This window comes from Equus quagga, chromosome 12 (assembly GCF_021613505.1).
Source record: "Equus quagga isolate Etosha38 chromosome 12, UCLA_HA_Equagga_1.0, whole genome shotgun sequence".
Classification (NCBI taxonomy): Eukaryota; Metazoa; Chordata; class Mammalia; order Perissodactyla; family Equidae; genus Equus; species Equus quagga.
In genome coordinates this window covers 56,122,692-56,144,200 of record NC_060278.1, presented here as the reverse complement: position 1 = coordinate 56,144,200, position 21,509 = coordinate 56,122,692, and positions in this window count along the sequence as shown.

The following is a 21,509-nucleotide window of genomic DNA, read 5'->3' as shown; positions in this document are numbered from 1 at the left end:
TTACTTCACTGAATCAGATTGACACATTATTTTAAAACAAAACGAAACTTTACCAAATCATTAGTGTTGAAAGGACGCTGATCCCTAATATAAAAGCGCAATTCACATTTGATTCCCGATGACCATAACATAGCAGTACAAATCTTATACCAAAAACGGACATCGTAAGTTTCAGGGAATATGTATTTTATGTTTTTTTAAAAAATTAATCCATCACTCTCTCTTTTTCCACATTTACATTTTTCATAATGGAGAAAATAAGCCAGTTTTTATAGTCGTTACTTCAAAAAGAAAAGAGTACTTGAAGTTAGGGATCATTTTGTGATATGTCTTCTATATCGTTTACAGTAGAATTATGTAGGACAGTGAAATACACACTGGTTGATTCAATGGTTTGTGGAATTTCAACAGCCTTATACCTCATATTGATGTTAATATCTTGCCGTGATTAACATAAGAAGCCATGCATCTGATTTTAAGTTTCCCATATTGGTTCTGAGTCAAGTGATGAAACATTATGAATCCAATCTTATCACTAGCATAATAGTAAATATTGAATATGAAATGAAAATTTTAATCTCATTAATTTTAGAGAATTTCATAATGTGCACTATAAAAATGTTGCTTTAATTAATCAAACTGTATTTCAGACAATGTGAAAAACTTTTCATTCCAACTGCACAAAGATTACGGAGAAAAAAGTGCCAGATAAATTTCATATTGCTCATTTACACAATTTTTTAAAAAATATTTATTTTAAACCGAAAGGGAAGCAAAACTAACATTTTTAGAGTTTCTGATAGTTTTTATAAACATTTTTTTCAAGACATAATAATATGACAAGCAAATTTTTATTATCTCCATTTTATAGATAAGAACTCTAAGTTTAGTGATTAAATAATTTGCCCAAATCAAACTGGTAATAAGGAATTTAGCAAGATTAAAAAGTTTGTTTCTCAGGTTCAAAATAGTGTGTATGATTTTTCCACCATTATCACATATTCTTGAAGTTAAAGAGATATAAATGAGAATAAACTTATAGTCATAAATTAGAGATTAATCAACATCTCTACAGCCAAAAGAAAATGGAACTTGAGAAATTATTCCTTAGGACAACATAGATCGGTGTTCATGAACAAGGCTGAAATGATACTGATGTGACAGGGGTCCTGTGGAGAAGAAAGTGAAGAGCAAAGAATTTCACGGAAAAGGAGATCGGAAACCCAACTGTCACTGGTTCATAGCAGAACTATACTTTGATGGTAAATAGTTTAGTGTTACCACCTACTCTCCCATCCCGGAGTTAGTTCCCAACATCTATTACTAACATCCAGAAACATGTGCTAAATTAATTTTTACTCACCAGTTCTCTATATATTCCATGACATATTGCCCAACTGAAGCAGGTGGATTATCATGTAGTGCTTTTATTTTTAATAAGTGGAGACCATCGTCTCACTGCTGGGCAGCATAATGCAATTTGATACGAAGCACGGGGAATAATTGGCCTTTTGGAGGTCTGCTATTATCTCACATACAATTTGCTGTCTACCATCACATGATACTTCGTATGGCAATTACAGCCTTCTAAGTAACTCTTGCCCTTTCGTTTGTGTTTCAGATTATTAATTTTTCCTTGCATGTATTGTGGTACATACCACTTCCCTGTGTAGAATCTCATTTTATTATTTTCTCTTACCTCTTTCTCAGTTCTCTACCTTCTCTGCAGGGTAGTTTGAGCATGAGACGTAGAGCCTGTAATACATACCAGAGGCAGTCTGGCACACAGTAGGTGGTCAATAAATGTTGGCTTTCTCAATTTTTGTGAATGCTGATGGATAGAATCTGTTCTCCTTTCATATTTGTATTCTTTATAGCTAAGACGTTATTTGGCAGAAGTTCAATGAATGTCACCTGAATTAGACCTTGAATCAAAATAATCAGGGTTTGAAATAATTTCAGTTAAAAATAATCCAAAAAAGTGTAGGAACAACACACAGAATGGGGATAAACAGCAACAAATGACAAGTATTTTAGAACAAAGACCATTTACAAAAGCTAATTTTACTTTTTTAGGTTGGCTAGTTAGGACACTAGAAACTAGATTTTCATTGGAAATAAGCTTTTCATTATAACGTGATATTTATTTGTTTGAATTATGAAGCTTTAATATCAAAAAAGAATAAAAGTCAGAAATAAAAGTTGTGCTGCTAAAATCAAAAGACTGAATGTTTATGCTCTAATTTCAAGTAATAAATTAAATAGAACTAAAATCAAACAACCAGGGTAAAAAATTTGACATTATAGGATTAAACAGTCCTGTACTGTTAGCCTTTAAATTATCCAATGCCATTGCCTTTTTTTCCTGGGAAAGAGAATAGAAAACATCATAGCAGGAGATAATAAGATTTTTAATTTCCTGCTTTCTACGGGTTTCTGCTAAAGATGGTGAATCAATTTAACATCCGATTTAAAACTGACTTTTGACTTTCTGTCTGCAGGACACTAGCAATTTCTTATGTGATATAGAGAATATAATAAAAACTGTGTCTTTAGGGAAAAGAATTCCAACAGGGTAACCAGGAAAAGCCTGCAGCCTAAATGACATTCACGATATTTCTGAAATTGAACTGATCATTTGCAATCTTAGATGTGCAGCTTTGACTAAGAGAATAGAAAAACACTGAGAAAATTCTCATCTATAAAAAAAAGGTCTGCATTGAATAAAGGTACCAAATGAGAGAAAAAGAAATGACCCATATTTTGCCTTTGTTATAATAACACTCAGCTATACAAAAAAACAACTATTCAATCTTGTTAGCACAGATTTCATATCACTTAGTTGGCTATGAATAAAGTTGAAAACTTGTATGTCATTATCTATGCAAAAGATAATATGCAAGCAATACTGATTTTTTAAAGAAAACATGATATAAAATTAACGATGCATTTTGGCATGGGGGGTCTGTAATCTTCAACTATCTCTATTCACCAAATACTATCTAATAACGGCCTTTATTTTAAAGGTAATAAAATATTTACAATTACATTAATGTGAACATGATATTTTGGGACTTGTGGAAAATTTATATTTGTTAGTAGGAACATTATGTTGATATAAAGTACATAGGAATATATACCAATTTCTGCTATAACTATCATACTCATCATGCATTTGAAGCATCTAGATATGGATAGGGACATGACTTAGACGTTATTATAGATGTAGATAAAAAGACTGATTGTTGCTTCACAAACCTGGGAGCTTCCAAGGTAATCTGATATTGGCTTCTGTATGCAGAGGGCATGGAGAGACCAAAGGAAGAGGCAGACCACTCCAGAATGGCAGGTGGCAGGTTTAATAAGCAAGGGAGCTTACTTACAAGGTTTGTCTTGGGTGGCTTCAAGATAAGTAGATTTCTACACCTGCCCGCCAGAATCTCAAATGTTTGTATAGAGGCCTTAACTGGGTTCAGTCATATACATAGTCCAGAGAGCATCATCATCACATTTCTATCTCAAGACTGTATCCTTGGGACAGCTTCTGTGAGCTGAGAAGGCAAGCAGAGCATCCATTCCAAGAAGGGGGCCGGAGGGAGCCTCCAATTGCCCAGGTCCAGCTCATGAGTCAAACCCATCATGTCTTCTTGATGATCTCCTCCAACACTAATTTATTCGCTCCAGATTATATTGATGCTTCTGACTTTTTAAAGCAACAATAAAAGCCCTACCACCAAGGGCAGGGCTGGAATGCAGAGTAATTGAAGGAGGACTAGTGGAAAGATATGTCATAGTGTCAACTAAAGGATAGTTATCTTGTGACTTGATTGTTTGATGACTAATAATAGAATTCTACACATAATACTTTTTGGGTTATTGTAGTATAGTAATTTACCTGGCTTAGAAGTTAATAATCTGGCCTGTTCAGTGGTGTAGCGGTTAAGTTCACACGCTCCACTTCGGTGGCCCAGGGTTCCCTGGTTCAGATCCCAGGTGCGGACACTGCACTGCTCATCAAGCCATGCTGTGGCAGCATCCCACATATAAGATAGCAGAAGATGAGCACAGATGTTAGCTCAGGGACAATCTTCCTCAGCAAAAAGAGGAGGATAGGCAGCAGATGTTAGCTCAAGGCTAATCTTCCTCAAACAAAAAAAAGTTAGTAATCCACTAACATTCGTCTTCTCTGATTTTTCCCTCATGACTTCTTTAGGAACTGGAACCACATTTAGAGTGAAATTTCTCTGGTAGCTAATACTTCTAGCTAATGAATCTAAACAAGAAATCATGACTGAAACTGTGGCAAAGAAAAGATGAGGACATTAATGTACAACTATAAAGCATGATTTCAGAATCTCTTTCCCTTTCAGAAGGGAGAAAATAAAGATTTTTTCTGATAAATGCAACCATAAAAAACGTATGATTTTTTCATAAATATCTCATTATTTATATATAGTATTGTTATAATGTTACTTGGAAGATCAATCTGGTAATACTACAAACCAGTAGTATATCGGTATAAAATATTGAAAAGAATATGGTTAAACATGAATTCCAATACAATGAAAATAATAAAATTAAATATGACTTCCAATACTAGTATCATAAATTACTACTCCCTTTTTCCTGGTAAATAAGATGTATGATTTGTTATATACAATGACATACAGAGAAAATTCACTTCTACGCACTTTTAAAGGCAGGTGTATGTCATGAATATACATCATATGCATAAATATAACACACAATTATGTATGTACATGTATACATATAAAAGCACATATAAACTTGAGTATGTATGTATATTTACATGTGTGTATGTCTGTCTATCTATCCATATATACCTAAGTAACTGTTACACAGAATTTTTATGTTTCCTCAATCACAATTCTACTGGCCATCTGACACATTTATTAAATTTCAATTGCATTTAGAATTATTGTCACTTGATCTCTCTCTCATGTGCTTGAAATACTAGTTTCTCCAAAGATTTTGACTAACAGGTCTGAGGATGCAAAAGAAATGCAATGGGACCACAGCAATTGCCTCTGGGGTGGGAGCAGATTTGGGACGACATCCTTTCTAAGATGTAATGTGATGAAGATATGACTATATCATGATACTGGAGGATTCAAACTCTTGAAGAAAATTTGTCTTATTTGTAAAATGAGAATAATTAATAACTGCTATCATTCACAAAGTTTTAAAAGTTACATAAAAACAAATTGAAACTTGTAAACTCTATTCAAAAATAACATAGTAAGAAAATATGCAATCTATATCCCCAAATGGGCTTTCACTGATGCTTGTAATTACAATGGTGATAATTTAGTTCCCACTAGCAAGGTAATAAAAGAAAAACAATATCAAAAATCCTTAATGCCAGACATTGTATTAGTTTTTAGAGCTCCAAGAATAAAGACTATGTTCCGTGCTCTCAAGGAGACGATGTTTAATGAGGGAGGTGGAAAAGTAACCCAGTAATGACAACAGCATTTGATTCATGCTATGATAGAATTTTGCAAATAATGCTACATTGTTTCAGCTTGGGGACATTTTCTTGAGGTCATAGGAAAAATATCTCAGAGCAAGTGCTACTTGAAATGAATCTTGAGACCTATATTGTTAGCCAGAGGCAAAATAGGGTATGTCTCATTTTCAGAAAATCAATTCATTCAGAATGATTAGATCCTATAGTAGGGGTATGGATGTATAGGAAGAAGAATTTGGGGAAGTCATTGCTATATTTCTATCCAGAAAATTTAGGACATTTTGTAATATAGAAGAGCTTGGACTTTTATTCTGAAGATAATGGGAACTAGTAAAGAATTCTAAAGGAGTAGTACAGAATCAAAATTGTAGTTTTGAAAATTCATTTATGATGCACTGTTGAAAACGGACAATTCTTAGAAATCATTATTACATGAAGAAGATAGCAACAAAGTACTAACTTAATGCCGTAGTAACAGAGATGACAAAGAAGGGAAATATATTTTGGTGTAGAAAAGCTATATGTGGGCAAGAAGGAAGCACTGTCTTGTACACCTCCCAGGCTTCTAGCTTAAGGTACTAGGTGTCTTTCATGGATGGAGAATACAAGACCAGTCTATTATGGGGAAAATAAGCTTATTTTTTTATACATGATGCATATGGGGCATTCAAGTACAAACAGAAGTTGAATATATGAAACAAATAAAGAAAACAGAGGCCTAAGCATAGTGCATTGATTGATGTGAAGTAAATTAGCATATTTCAAGCAAAAACAGTATTGGGTGTGGAATAAATTTCCCAAAGAAAGAGGTTGGAGTGAGGAAAGATGACTAAGGATAAAATTCTGGGTTTCGTTAGCCTTTAAAAGTACCAGGTGAATAAAGGAACAAAAGAGTTACCACAGAGGTTAGGAAAAACCCTGAAGAAGATGGTTTTTCTTGGCTATGGAAGAGAAATTAAGAGTTATTTGTTCAACACATGTTTATTGAGTATCAACCATGCACATCAATTCCAGCAGATACTCAGATCGGGGAGATAACGGACAGAACAAGAATGCCAGAGGCTCTGTCCACAAAGAGCTTATCCAGAGAGGGAAATGAAGATAATTACATAAGTAATTAAAATGTAAAATAAGTTGGAAAATAGCAGAGATGCACATTTTTACAGGGGAACGCTGGAGAAGATGCGAATCTGCATTTGGGGAAGCAAAGGAAGCTTCTAAGAAGAAGCAATGTAGAAGTTGAAGCCATAAATAAAGAAGAAGTCAAAGTCAGGTATGAGGAAAGACAGGATGCTGTGAAGAGGGAGGCAGAAGGAAAGACACCGCTGAAGACTTGGAGGTGAGAGAGCGCACAAGATAATGGAAGCAATTAAAGCAATTTAAATATAATTAGAGCGTAGAGTGTTCCGTAGAATAAGCATGAGTAGTAGAGGTAAGAAAGAGGCTGGGAAATTAAGAAACCAAACTACTTCCCATATTACGTTCTTCAAACTCTCCTGTTTATTTCCCCATGGATAATTATGGAGGAGAGACCTGTGGTGCAGGCTGAGGATTCAATTTGGTCCAAAGGAGAAAATTTACTCCTTTTCAATTTAGGTAAAGGTAAGGAGGAGGTCTCCAACCAGGAGGGTTAAAATAGCGGTGCTGCTACTACTAACTAGCTGATAAGGGGGATATTACCTAACTTCTCTAAACTTCAGTTTTATTATCAAACAAGAGAAAATGGTGGCAATTATAGCGTCTATCTCAGAGCAGTGTTGTCATGATCGAATACCTTAATTATTGATAATGACTGTGTTTAGCGCAATTCTTTGTATGTATTAACCCAGGGTATTATTATGTTTTTATTATTTCTGAGACTGGAGGGAAAGGTGGGAGCACAAACATTCCTCTATGGTATAAAAAGTTGAAGGAATTTATGAATTAGGAATCATCATTTGAGAATTACCAGGGAGTCTAGCAGAGATGAGGATTTGAGGAGAGCGCTAGTTTGAAAGAGCAGCTGAGGAGAGAGACTAACAGGCAGAGTCAAATGCCCTGATGAGAAATTAAAAGATTAAGTTATCGAAGTACATATAGATGTGCTGAGTGGTGTAACTTTCCCCGGTAATGCTGGGCATCTTAGGTGTAGGATAAGAGATGTGATTTCTTTGTTTATTAGTTTGCTTGTTTTGTTTTGTTTAATATATATATATATGTTATCAAGGAATATCTTATGAAGTGCTCACCATTAACTACCAACTAGAAGGTTATTCATTATCATATTAGTTAATTTTCAATACAGAATGTTGTTGAGGGTGTTGTTGCAGAATGATCTGAGTAGAACATTTTGTATGTTTTACAAGGGAAATTCATGGCACTGATGATTCCCAGGACAAGCCACTGATGGGCTGCTGAAAGTTCAAAGGTATCCCAGAAATATCGTGGTAGCTCTGGTCCCCTTAGTAGGAATTGGGGAAATATGCACCAAGGAGGGGGTGAGAGATACCAAGAGGGGCGAGAAGGATGCCAGAGGTGAAGGTAAATGGTAAATGCTCTTTCTTCTCTTCTCTCCTTCTCCCTCCTGCTCCTCTTCTCACCTCCTCCTTTGCTCTTCTCTCTTCCTCCCTCCTGCTTTTTTTCTATTTCCTTCTTTTTTTTTTTGGTCCCAACTTGGATTTACATGTTTGCTTAACAAAGAGCTTTAAACAGAATGTTTTCAAGAAATGTACTGATTTGAGTTCAAAGTGAGCGGCTCAAGTAAGCAGTCACTTTGTCTGTTTAAACTTAAATTCATTCATTCACTTAACAAATATTTATTAAGTTCCTTACTGTGTGATTGGCACTATTTTGTGTACTGCTTATATATAAATATGCTAGAAGTTTATACTTCAATATTTAGCAAACTGGTTATCTTTCATTTATATGTCTATAACTATTTTAATCAGAACATTAAATCAGAAAATACTAGTTTTAATGTAATTTATAGTGTGCCACACTTGTTATGCATTTTGATAATATTTTAGGATTAAAATTATTTCCCAGAACCATCCAGCTCTAATTTTATGCAAAGTTAAATAGAAAACTAAATGAAAGATAAAATAATTTACCTAAACAGCAACTCAAAGATTCTATCTACTACTAACATCTTGTATTAGACTATGAAATGATTTAGAAAACATTTCAATAAGCCATCATTTCTTTTCAAAGACACTTGATACTAAAATGTAGCAATTCATAATCTATTATAGATAATATTATTTTTCTTTCTGGAGTTCATTAACAAAAATTGAAAATACCATAGACACATAATTCTTCCAAGTAAATGTGTTTGAAATCCTCTCTAAATTAAGCACAATCATAATTTAAAAAATGCAACTCTCTAAATCATTATGATACAATGTATCTTCTCTCTTCCCTTCTGAATGGTCATTTTGTAAATAAATTTATCTTTTAGTAGTGTAATCCCTGAGTATTGCTCAAAATTTGAAAGCTCATAAGATTAAACTAGTCAAAGTATTAAAATATTTTCAAGAACCGATTGCAGGGTGCTAAAGAAATATCGTCCACACCCTCTGCCCCATTGTGAATTATGTGAAAGCACAGTTTATCATGCACAGTCAGCATTCACTAATTATTGTCACAATGAATGAACAGATACCAGATCTATTTCTACTAAATGTTTTCTACTAAATGTTTTATGAATATCAATTTTAAAACTTTTACATCTTAACTTTGATAAGCTGATTTACACTATTTCATTTTCATAACAATTCATAAACATTTAGTGATAAATAGCACTAAGATCATAAAACACATTGGCTAGTCCAAATTTAGAGATTACATTGAGAAATTAATTTTTTAAAAAAAATTATCTCCATGTGCCTTCTGCTGTCCCCACTCTTTCTTTATAGTTCCCAGAGGCCTGTGTCTTTCCTTTCTGTCTCCCCACCTGTCCAGAGACTATATTTACTTAGAGATGAGCAAAACTCTGCACTTTGCAACATCCTCAACACACTCTGCACAATTGAAAGACAAGCAAAAGTGATTAACTTAGGTTACAGTTTCTGTCCGTCAATAATCTTGTTGGAAAGTTATTCAACAAATGTATCCTCTTAGAGAATACAGGTGATCATGTTTGAACACATTATCTATTTAGGGGAATTTGCATTTTAACAGAAGGATCAGGATGCCTTAACCAGAAATACTCAATTTTTATTTGTTTAAACAATTCTTGGAGAAACGGCGGAGGCACCGAGGACGTGAAGGAAGGTACGTGCATCTTGTATGTGTAAAAGATTATCTCAGTAGGTAGAACTGGCTGTGTGTTGATCTATTTTAATAATACCAAAATGAAAATGTAAACCTTCAAAGTTTATTTTAATAAAAATCAGAATTTTATGTAGTCATTCCAAAATGAATGATTAAGATAATGAGAGAATAAAAATACAAGACTGGGTATTTTAGAATAGAATTCTGATGGGGAAAATGTTCATTTAAAAAATTGTACATGTGAAAGTGAGATTGCTATCAGGAACTTACAACAAAACAGAGAGACTAACTTGTATATTCCATATGAAGAAAAGAAATAATAATGGCTGAACTTTGTCAATAAACAAAACATTTACTTGTATTCTCTTGTCTTATTCCCTTTACTTCTGTTCCACTAGAAATGATGACAGAGCTTTTGATTTACAACATTTTTAATTGGTCTCCTTGGTGACATGTTCCATATGTTTATTATTCATTTAGCGAAACTTCTCTCTGAACTTGATACAATACTTGAATGTTAATTTTCTACTTTCTTAATCTTTAATATGTATCTTCTCCTTTTCAAAGACATGGCTAGTATAAAGAATCTCCTTTATCACTTGCAGAAACTCCTGTCCCTGTTTTTCACAGCATTGTTTGGAAAAATTTCTCAAATGACAAATAAGTGTAAGATCAACACCCTTAACCTGGGAAAAATAAGTAAATAATTGGGTTGTTCTCTTACATTTAAAACCATCGTAAGAGTGTGTTTTCTAAGTAAAAAGTCTAAACAATTCCTTGAAGGTACACTCTATACAATTCAATTTAGTTTGTGTCAAACTTAGCTTTGTGTCAAAACAAACACAACTTGGTGTGGAATATCAACTCAACTTAGCTTTGTGTTGAATATCAGCTCACTTGGTCTATTTTTATTGTCTTGTAGTCTTTTTGAGTAAAATTAATTAAAAGACATCTTTAGAAATATTGTATCTTTATAGTAGTTCTAAGTTTCAACATCTTACTCCTAATTATCTGGACATACTACAGACTACAGACAGAGTATTAATTTGTATTATGTGTAGCTAAAAGGTAGTAAGGGCTTAGACAATATAAATGTAAGCAAAGAACTGGTACTATTGTGATATTTTAGATAAATGCCTGAGCCTCCATCACTTAAAACTAGGGATAGGCTTTTTAGTTTTACACACTTAGTTTATATAAATACAGATACTTCAAGATGGCAGTTAATGTTTTGCTTGGAAGGTATACCAGATGGTGTAAGGTGAACAAATATATATATTTGTACCATCCCAAATATATTCCAACCAAGACATCAGCTGCTATCCTTAACTGCTAGAGACCTTCTGGTGGGTTTTCCAGTCCTCTGTAGAACTCAATCACTGCAACTTTCTCAGCTAATGGTACTTGGGGACCATTATTGTCATGTAGGCATAGTCCCAATGCTGAAGAGATGTGTTATACTTTTTGAGTTTAAATGCTAAGCAGGATTGGATTTGCTTTGCAAAAGGGCTTTAATGCCCACTCTCCTCACGTGCTAATCTCCCTCTCATCTTCATAGTGTCTAGATCTCAGACAGATGGGCAGCTCTGTGCATTCAGTCAACATCTGGCCACGTACACTGGAGGAAGGCAAGGTTATTTCTTAAAGACACAATGCTTAGTATATAAGATTATACTTTAAGCAAGGGCAAAAGCAATAGATTGGCACAATTGGCTAAAAAGAAGCGAATGCATTTGTTGATCACTCTGAAGAGGGCAAAAACTATAGAGGGCACGCCATGTAGGATCAAGACCAGACCAGAATGACATTTCAAGTGCATGGGTAAAGAGTTTCACCATATCCTTAGTGAGGAGGAAGGGGAGATTTGTCATTCATTGTGTGTTGGAGTTTTCATTTCAGAGTATGAGTTCAGTTATCAAGAAGGTATGTTTATCATCTTTATAAAATTTTAAATAAAATAATCTATGTAGATATTATTACATGCGAATGGTTTGAATGGTGAATCCGAAGTGGCTGTTTGCGGTCAAGTCATTTGGAATACAAAGCACACAAATCTGGGAAGTTGCCTCTGTTCTGAGTCTAGTTGAGGTCGGCTGCTTTAGATTTGCACTTTGCTCATGATCTATATGGAAAAATGGACAAAGATCAGGTGGAACGTGCAAATTTTAGAGCTTCCAGTAATAAAATGAACTCTTTAATAAAGTAGTGAGTTCCCCACTACCAGAATCGTTCAAGCAAAGACTATTAACCATGTTTCCAGGATATTATATAGGCGCTTTCTGCATTAATGGAAAGGATTCTTTCCCACTCTAAGAATCTAGGGTTCTATTATCTAAATTTCTTCTATGTGAATTGATTGGTTTTTGTGTCGTTATATTGTGGCTTTTCTTTTTCTTAAAGACTTTCTTTTATTCTTTAACCTGAATACCTATGGCTTAAAGTGTTGAGGTTAGAAAAGGGCAGAAGGAGATGTAATTTGCCTGAAAGTGACACTCCTTATCAATGAGAGGGAAAATTAACAGAGTGATTTGACTTTCAAGAATTATCAGAATTCTTTGGTAATGTTGACAGTATATGGGAGGGTGTAGGTTAGATGGTCCAAGACACTACAACAAATTTGTGAAATGGAAGATAGATGGAGAGATAGAAAAGAAGATACGAATAGAAGAAAACCTGTCCGTAACAGGACTGAACATGTTTTTGAGGCTTATGGAACGACATTGAGGGGTTTTTTGTGCCTGAAATAGAGTGATGAAATGATGACTATAATTTGTAGAGGATCTGAAATATGACACAGATTATGCTTATGGTAAATGAATGTTTTTAATTTTAACTAATGTTTTTGTTAATATTTTCTTGGTGGTCTTCATGACGTTTTGCTATGAAAAACTTTGTGTACCATATTTGTGATTAAGTATTCTGGAATGCCCTCTCCTACCTGCTAAATTTGAAAGATGATGTGACCTGAATAAAGATTAATATTTATATTTATTTAGGTTGTCACTGTGTGACTTCCCTTGGTTCAACAAATGATTTTTTATGACTTCATTAAGAGAGAGAAAAAACCTTTCCTGTGTGTTCTGAACTCATTAGTAGGCCCAACAAACTGCCTCCTTTGAATGACAAGGTGATTATTAAAGAAGAAAATCATGTGCCATATATACAGATATCCTTCATTCACTTAGAACGATGACTTTGTTGATATCTCCCGTGCAATGGTGGAGCAAATTAAAATTAAAAGTGCTTCACTGGATTTACAGTTAACTCTCATATTTTAGGAGCTTTTTAAGAACTAATTTTAGTGTACATTTTCCCAGAAATACTGCAGAAAAATGTTTAGAAGGCTAACAACTACATACAGTAAAATCCTAATATTAAATTATTAAACAATTTGTACATCTACTGTTAGCTCCAGGCCCAATTCCAAAATTTTGGCTCCGCAGAATTTCCTAACATGTTCTAAAACAAAATCTAAGTTGTAATGTAGTCTTCTACTTCATATTAAAAATATGTAAATCACAGTGAATGATCTTGAATAATATGTGGCTAACAAAAGAAATATCCAGAAGAAAATTCTTACTGGGTCCTACTGTTCAAAATGGTCACTAACCCATAAATAAAATTATACAGTATTCTGATAAATTAGTGTACCATATTGGTTCAAATTCAGACAAATGTTAAAATATTATATAACAGTAACAAATATGAAATGCTGAATGATCAATTGAACAGATACTTTGCCATGTTGGTTCAACCACTCTAATCTGTCAATAAAAATTTTGAAATTAAAGATCACATTTGATGGGGCAGGCCCCGTGGCATAGTAGTTAAATTCACACGTTCCGCTTCGTCCACCTGGGGTTCACTGGTTTGGATCCAGGGTGCGGACCTATGCCCAGCTTATCAAGCCATGCTGTGGCAGGCATCCCACATATAAAGTAGAAGAAGATGGGCACAGATGTTAGCTCAGGGCCAGTCTTCCTCAGCACAAAGAGGAGGATTGGCAGCAGATGTTAGCTCAGGGCTAATCTTCCTCAAAAATAAATAAATAAAAATAAAAAAGGGTCACATTTGGATAATACTCCATCTCTCAAGCCTATAATTTCCTTAGATCCTTTCACATAAGTTAATAACTACTTAAAATATGTTGTTTTTCCTGTATACTCCTTTACATTGATTTTGTCATCTATTAAAAGACAAAATAAATCAAAAGAACTTATTGATATTTGCATGTAACAAAGGTACTGTATACATAGGAAATAATCATGCAATTGTATTTTTATACTTTTCCTTTATTATTCTCTTGTATATCACATCATATAAATAAATAAATACAATATTATGATACATTTAATATATTTAAATATATACAATATTCTATTTAAATATAATAGTTACTTAAAGTTTATTGGGTGTTTAATATTCTAGGCTAGAAGATAGATATAAAGCAGTAAGTCAGATATACAAGTTCTCTCACTTCAGCGAACTTTCGACTAAATCAAGACCTTTGTCATCAAGTGAGCTAGGCATGAGTTCAGATAGATTTCTCTGAATCTGAGTTGCGTGGTCCTTAGCTTACTAGAGTCAACTACTGTGCAATATATTTGATTGGCATATGGACAGAATCGTGTGCCTCATAGTCCCTTCTTTTATTCAAAACAACATATGTATGTGGTTTTTAAGTGTTTTCTAACAAATGAATGCAAGTAGTAAATTGAATTAAGTGAAACATGCTGTTTTTCCACCCAATTATAGTTCTTAAAGGTCTAAAAGAGAAACATCTGTTTGAACCAGTTATCGAGCTGGTTGCTGACTGAGAACAGCAGGAGAGTTTCAGTTAATCATCTGGATTCCTACAAGGAGCCCGCTCACCAACGTGGGTGAGTGAGGGCTCATTCACCCAGGCTTCCTGAAGGATCAGACACTGCGCAGTCTCCACATAAAAAAGCAGTAAAAGTCCCAGCAGGGAGAAATGAGTGTTGGCACTTTAACAAAAGGAGGAGGAGCTCTTAACAGTTACATGGGTAGCTCGGGGGTTCGCATCAGCACCTCTTTCAAAAACATGGAACAAAACCAGCGTACAATGAGGTATTAGTCTTAAATACAGCAAATAAATGAGCAAATTTACTATATTTTAACCAGGTGTTAACTTAAATACACAGCAATAATATATAAATAAACCTTCTGTTTAATGTTTGTCCGTGTAGCGGAGACAGAGGCCAAACAATTATTCCTGTTGGAAACAGATCTAGGCAAACGAGAAGTGGAGCAGAGCATTTTTTTATAGGCAAAATCATCTGTTTACTCAAAATTTAGACTTTGCCTTACTATTAAATATTAGTCACGAATATAAACATTTGTAATTTCTGGATTATAAACATAAATTATAAGAATGCAACTAAAAGAAATCCAAATACAGCCCTTTTTTCTGTCATTTTTGGTTCTATGTTGTAAATTGTTGCACTGAGAATCTGTACTTATCTTCTTTTTTTCCTTCCTTTCTGTTTTTTTCCTTTCTTTTAAATTCACTGGAGGAGGAATTTTCCATCCTTTTCAAAACATAGTTCCTTTTAGCTTTCTCTTTTATAGGCTAAATCATCAGCATGCCTTTCAATTTTCTCCATTATTTATATTTACCAATACAGTACCATATTTTATGGATTTTCGTTTACGGCTTTGTGTGTTCAATCTTAATATTTCACCTCTAGAAGTCAGCAAGAACTGATTCTACTGAAATTAATAAACTTACTACATTAACGTCTTCCAGGATTTTTAACGAAAGAGAGTATCACATTAATAGATCCATAGGTACACATTACCGCATGGGCCAGGAATGGAATCAATGATTGAAATACATTTTATTTTTGATTAGGAAACCATCAAATCTTTAAAGAGCGGCAGACGGACATTCTGAAATTCCCTGATCATGTATCTTTATAAATGTCTCCAAATCTGATTTGAACTTTTGTTTATTATTTAGGAATCAGAGTATATTTATACAATATTAAACTTGTATATCTCCAGGAAATCATTTCAACTACCCCAAAGACTATAGGAATTAATGGAACTTCTTATTTTGGTGTGCCACTCCAACCCATTTACAAGTGACTCAAAAAACCGCAGTTTTGAGTCAGGCCCCAAATAAGAGAAGGCTCTGCAACAGGTCCAGGCTGCTGTGGAACAACCTGCCCTGACCCCTGGGCCATACGGCCCAGCACATCTGATGGTGCTTGAACTATTGGTGGCAGATAGGGATGCTGACTAGCGCCTTGGGCAGACCCTCTTAAGTCAATCACTATACAGACCACTAGGATTTTGGAGCACAGCCCTGTGGATAATTACTGTCCTTTTGGGAAACAGCTCTTGGCCTGCTACTGGGCTTTAGTGGAGACTGAAAACCTGACCATGGAATACCAAGTTACCATGCAATGTGAACTGCCCATCATGAATTGGGTGTTGTCTGACCCACCAAGCCATAAAGTTGGGCATGCACAGCAGCGCTCCATTATCAAAGGAAAGAGGTGTCTGAGGTGGGGCCCTGAAGGCATAAGTAAATTGCATAAGGAAATGGACCAAGTGCCCCTGGTCCCTGCTCCTGATACAATAACTCCTCTCTCCCAGCCCACATCTGTGGTCTCATGAGAAGTTCCCTACAATCAATTGAATGAGAAAAGAAAACTCAAGTCTGGTTAATCTATGGTCCTGCACAATGTTGAGGTCCCCTCAAGAGAAGTCAGCTGCAGCACCTGAGGCCTGCTCCGGGGTCGTCCTGAAGAACAGTGGTGAAGGGAAATCTTTCCATTGGGCAGAACTTGACAAGTGCACCTGGCTGTTCGTTTTTCTTGGAAGGAGAAATAGCCAGAGGTACAGGGCTATGGCCAGTTGTCTGGTTGAGTGGTCAAGGTCTTGGAAAGAATGAGATTGAAAAACTGATGACAAGAATTATGTGCAGATTCTTCTCCAAATAGACACAAGATGTGAACATGTTTGTGTCTTGAATGAAGGCTCACCAAAGGGTGACTCCAACAGAAGAGTATTTTAATAATCAGTTGGCCAAGATCACCTGTTCTGCGGGCGCTAGCCAACCTCTTTCTCTAGCCGCTCCTGTCATTGACCAGTGGGCTTAGGAAAAAGTGGCCATGGTGACAGACATGGACATTTGCATGGGCTCAGCAGTGTAGCCTTCCACTTACTAGGGTTTATTGGCTTACAGGCACTGCTGAATGCCCGATCTGCTAACAAGACTGCCTTCTGTGTACTGTAAAATGCCTTATCCATCCTCGTGCTATTCCCCACAGCATCATTATTGACCAAGGAATTTATTTCATAGCAAATGAAATGTGGCAATGGGTACATTTTCATGGAATTAACTAGTTTAACCATGATTTTCTTTATAGAACAGCTGATTGAATAGTGGAATGGGTTTATGAAAACTCAGTTATCTTGCTGGCTAGATGGCAATACCTTTCAGGGCTGAGGTGATATCTCCAGGATGTTCTGTATGCTCAGCATTAATGTTAGTGTTATATCTCCCATTGTCAGAGTTCATGGGTCAGTGAATCAAGAGATGGAAATGGGACAGACTCCTCCACTATTACTGCAAGTGATCCACTAGCAAAATGTTTACTTCCCATCCCCATGACTTCAAGCCTATGAGTCTAGAGATCTTAGTTCCAAAGAGAGTAATGTTTCTGCCAGGAAACATGACAGCAATTGCACTGAACTACAAGTTGAGACTTTGACCTAGCCAGATTAGGCTCCTGAATTAACAGGCAAAGAATGGGGTTTCTGTACTAGTTGGAGTCATTCTTCTATCAAGGTGAAATTGGGTTGCGACTAAACAATGCAGATAAAGGAGGGTATGTATGGAATGCAGGAGGCCCTCCAGGGTGCATCTTAAGATTCTCATGTCCTGTGATAAAAGTCAGTGGAAAACTATTATAACACAATTCAGGCTGGACTGGTAATGGCCCAGATCCTTCAGGAATTAAAGTTTGGGTAGTTTCACCAGACAAGAAACTATGATCAACAGAAGTGCTTGCTGAGGGCCTAGCATATGTGAAATGGTAGTGGAAGAAGTTTGCTAATACCTACCAGCTACGACCATGGACCAGTTGGAGAAACACGGACTGTAATAGCTATGAGTATTTCTTCCTTACTTTGATATAAATATGTTTGTATGTGATGTGTATGTGTGTGATGTATCTCACACAAACATGTGCACACATAACACATTTTTTTCTCCCTTTTCATCCTCTAATCATGTAAAATAAGATGTGTTAATAGTAGTTAATTTATATCTCTGTATTTAAGTCGCATGTTATCAACAAAAGAGTATGAATCAACTAGTAGAAAAGTGAATATCACCCAAAAACAAAAAAAAAAGGATTTTGTATCCTTTCTGTGGAAAGGATGAACCTGCTTTCAGTTGTATCTGGGATACTCATACCATGCTAGGTGAAGCACGACTTGGAAATTTTCAATATTTGGAGATTAATATAGTTTAAGGAGATGTATATGGGTGCCAATTTGCCAAGGGGTGAACTGTGGCGGCTTCGTGATGTGTCCACTTGTCTAGGCCTAACTACATTTTCCAGAATTTTCTTTTCTGTATGTTTCTGGTTATGGCGGAGTACAATAGAATTTCTTACAGGATCCTGGAGAGGAGAAGAGAAGCAACAGCCATTTTGCATCTCACACACGTTGTCATTTATCTGCTGGCTCACCTCCTTGGTGAGAGTCAGTGGCCGGGTCTGTAATTGCCCTACTTTCCACTGGATCTTCTTTCAGCTTCTTCTACTCTTGGAGTAGTGTGGGTATTTCGTTCCATGAGGAAGGGCCTTGACCTCTGCAGGCCTACCACACAAGCTAGGTCGGAGGCAATAAGGATTGACATAGGTTACACGGCCTCCAGCTTATGTTCATGGGTTCCCGATTGTTCTTGCTCTGCTTTATATACATCTTCTCTCCCTCACTGCTTACTTTGTGAATCCCAAGCTCCAGCATCAGACACAAGTCCTAGGGATTTGACCTTGTGCAGTTGTCTAGGTAAGACTGTTGTTTATGTCTGATATTGGAGCTTAGAGGCCACAAGACAGGTAGCTGGAGAGGGGAGAAGGATAGATGTATATAATTTCTTAGTGGATTTCCTTCTTTAGTTGAACCAACACTGAAATATTTCACTTCTATTTTGGAAATTAATAGTAATACATTAGTCTCCCCTTGTTCATGGGTGGTATGTTCCAAGACCCCCACTGGATGCCTGCAACTGCATATAGTACCAAACCCTATATATACTATGTGTTTTCCTATATATTCATGCCTATGATGAAGTTGAACTTATAAATTAGGCACATTAAGAGATTAACAATAATAACGAATAATAAAAGGGAATAATTATAACAATTTATACTGTAATAAAAGTTACTGTAGATCTTAGCAACCTAAGCGTATATATTTTTTCTTATTAAGTTAAGAACTTTCACCTTTTCACTTAAAGGGTGCACGTTATGACTTCTCTTCAGAATATCCAAATTGCCAGCATCACTACTCTTGCACTTTGGGGCCATTATGAAGAAAAGTAAAGGTTACTTGAACATGAGCACTTGAATACCCCACAGCTGATCTGATAACAGAGGCAGCTGCTAAGTGACAGTGCATATACAGTGTGGGTCTGCTGGACAAAAGGATAATTCCTGTTCTGGGCAGGATGGAGTGGGGTGGCATGAGGTTTCATCACGCTTAGAATGGCAGCAATTTAAAATTCATGAATTGTTTACCTCTGGAACTTCCCATTTCATATTTTCAAAGGGCGTTTGACCACGGGTAACTGAAACCATGGAAAGAGAAACTGCAGATAAGGAGGAGACTACTGTCCATACTTTTTTAGAAATATAGAAGAAAGAAATATGATGCCACTAATTTATCCTTAATTTTCCTCAAGATCCAGAATCACATTGTGCCTTTTTCTCTGAAAGTCAGGGGTAGTGTAATACCCTAAATATTGCTTATCTTTCTCTCCTATCAATAATTAATACAAAAAAAGAGGGAAAATAAGAGTCAGGAGAAAAACAAATGGCTCAGAAAATCCACAAAAAACCCTGTTAACTCTTGAAAAAGTCAGTGATGACTAGAACGTCAGTTTTTCCCTTTTAAATAGTAATAACTTCCCACCACAGGGAGGCGCTGTTACACTTGAGTCTCCCACATTTGCAAAGCTCTACATTTCCTAAAGGTTGTGCAAAAATTTTTCATATGTAATATTAAACATAGGGCATTTTCACTTAAAAATGATTATATGCCATAGCATGAAAACAACTAATTCTGTAGTCTTTAAAAAACAATCGTTTGCCTGTGATAAAGTCATCCTCTCCCTACCCTTGAGCCACCACATCACAGGAACAATAATCCCCTAATATGCTAAGTCCTTGATGTATTATGTTTTAAAACAATACGTCCTGTGTATACCATTAGTGCAGTTTGGGCGTTATCTCACTATGTGGTACATGCACAGAAAACCACTTATTTATACCTGTCCTTTTATTTTTCTTCCTAAGATGCTTCAAACATTTTTGCTTTGTAGTAACTTTTACTCCTTTTTGTTAAATAATATCACCTTTTGCAAGCCGCTGGTGATTTTGCTTGAAAGCCCGGCTGTTTATAAGAAACACTCTTCTCCTTTTGTTTGGCTGAATTTTCTCTAACAGAGGGAATATGGCACTGTGGTGAGGCATTGGGCTTCAGCGATAACTGTAGGCTTTAAATAAGCCTGGCTCTGCTCCTCTCCTGCTGTGCAACCAACAGCATGGCTTAATGTCTCTGTGCCTCATTTCTTCTCATTGGTAAAACTGAGATGATAACAAAATATCTACTCCCAAGCTTTGTTGTGTGGATTAAAGAAGCTAGTTCATGTAACGTCCTTCAAACAGCGCCTGGCATATGGTAAATGCTCAATCAATATTACCCATTATGATATTGTCTTCGGTGCTTGCTAGTAAACTATGAAAACATATGACCTAAAGGACAAAACTTATACTTAACAAAAAAAAGGAATAAAGATCTCAGTCCATAAAAGTAAAATAATGTATCTTCTAAATATAGGTCTTTACCTGGAAATATTGCTAAAATAATAACAGTCAGACCAATAGAAGCACATCACTGTTGCGTAACTAGCAGTTAGGATTTTACTTAACTTTGAAATGAAATTGTAAAGAACAACACATTTCCTTCAGTAGTTGCTCCAGATTCCCTTTGAATTTGTGCAGGCCCAGTAGGTGTAGCCAAGCACTATTTGATAAAACACTACTTTTCAAAAAGTAGGCACAGCACATAATTGCCTCTGTATGATATTTCTTTGGAAATTGCAGATAAAAATTGATAAAAATGTCTCAACTACTAGGTAAGCAGAGTATTGATTGCAATTTACTAGGCTATCAGAAAAAGCAATTTTTCTCTCAAGTTTTAATATAAGTACTTACTTGTTTTATTTTATGACAAATACAAACCTTATATCAGCAACTCAAAGTCCTCATGGAAAAAATCGCAGGATTACTAATCCTCAAGATTGGCTCTCTATATTTTGTTCAAGTATTTGCCTGCTCATTATTTTCCTGTTGAGCAATTCCTAAAAATTACATTTTCTATAAGGGAGAGTTTTACGAGTTCATTCTATCAATATATTTTTTAAGTGCAGAACCATCAGAACTTTCTGATCATGTTCTTTTTTTTGAGGGGAAAGCAGAAAGGTCACAGATCCTTCTTTTTCCCC